The 1,009-nt window shown below is 58.4% G+C and overlaps 1 non-coding gene across 1 annotated transcript; it reads right to left on the bottom strand.

Annotated features, from left to right (window-relative positions):
- Positions 1-206: 206 nt before the first annotated feature.
- On the bottom strand, positions 207-278 carry TRNAE-UUC (transfer RNA glutamic acid (anticodon UUC)). Its single transcript has one exon. It is a non-coding gene; the product is annotated as a tRNA-Glu (tRNA).
- Positions 279-1,009: the final 731 nt, after the last annotated feature.

The raw sequence follows: 1,009 nt of genomic DNA, 5'->3' as shown, positions 1-1,009 counted from the left end.
CCTTTCCTCCTGCTTCTGCCAGCGGACCGGGTTTGGGTGGGCTGTGTGCCGACGCCCGCCCCAGCGTAGACCCTGATTCCCTCCAGCGTCAATCTCTCCTGGCTGCTCTGAAATGGGGTTACAGCGTTTTCTAAAAGCACTAATCTCGTCCCCCCCCACCCTAGTTAAGGGGGGTTTGCTTTTCTTTTGTCCTAAAAGGCCAGAAGTTCCCACACCGGGAGTCGAACCCGGGCCGCCTGGGTGAAAACCAGGAATCCTAACCGCTAGACCATGTGGGAAACGACGAGAGCGAAGCCAAATCTAGACAAATTATGTCTTTAGCCTCAGCTTCCTCCCGCCCCGCTTCTTCCGTCAACCTTTGTCAGCCCCGTTTCTGCGCATGCGGAGATGCCTTCCGGCCCGCCCTCTATTCTTCCGCGCTAGGAGGGCGCCCGAATCTCTTTTTCTTCCACGTTCGCGTCTTTTATGACCTCATCCAGTCTCCTGATTTTTAGACACCACGTATACACCGGTGTAGATTCTAGATTGATGAGTCATTATTCATAATTTCTCACAAGAAATGGGCAGACCACCAAAGGACTGACACTCCTTTGGAAGGACGTGAAAGAGCCTCCACAGAGGCCGGAGTGGGCTGGGCGCCGGGTCCCTGGCGGCCACTGACCAGCCGCGGGGCAGCCGTTCGCAGCGCAGCAGACCCGCACGCCTGAGGAAACGCACGGGCCGCGTCCCCTGGGCCGACAAGCCCGGGTGTCCCCAGCGCCCGGGGTGTGCCCCTCCCCCCTCCGCACTGTGCAGGGCCGCACGCAGGCCCCGTCCCGTCCCGTCCCCAGAAACTTTCCCTTTCCTCTCAAGAAACAGGAGGCAGGGCTGCCTGGAAGCCTGGAACAGTCCAGGTTCTGTTGACTGAACGGTAAAAGGCAGGATTCGTGTCACTGAAAGTAGGCGATGGTGGTCTGTGAACGTACTTTAAAAAACCGGAGAACGTCCCTCATTGCCAGCAGGCGTGACT

This window comes from Lipotes vexillifer, unplaced genomic scaffold (genome assembly GCF_000442215.2).
Source record: "Lipotes vexillifer unplaced genomic scaffold, Lipotes_vexillifer_v1.1 scaffold384, whole genome shotgun sequence".
NCBI classification, from domain to species: Eukaryota; Metazoa; Chordata; class Mammalia; order Artiodactyla; family Lipotidae; genus Lipotes; species Lipotes vexillifer.
This window is presented reverse-complemented; position numbering and strand designations above follow the sequence as displayed.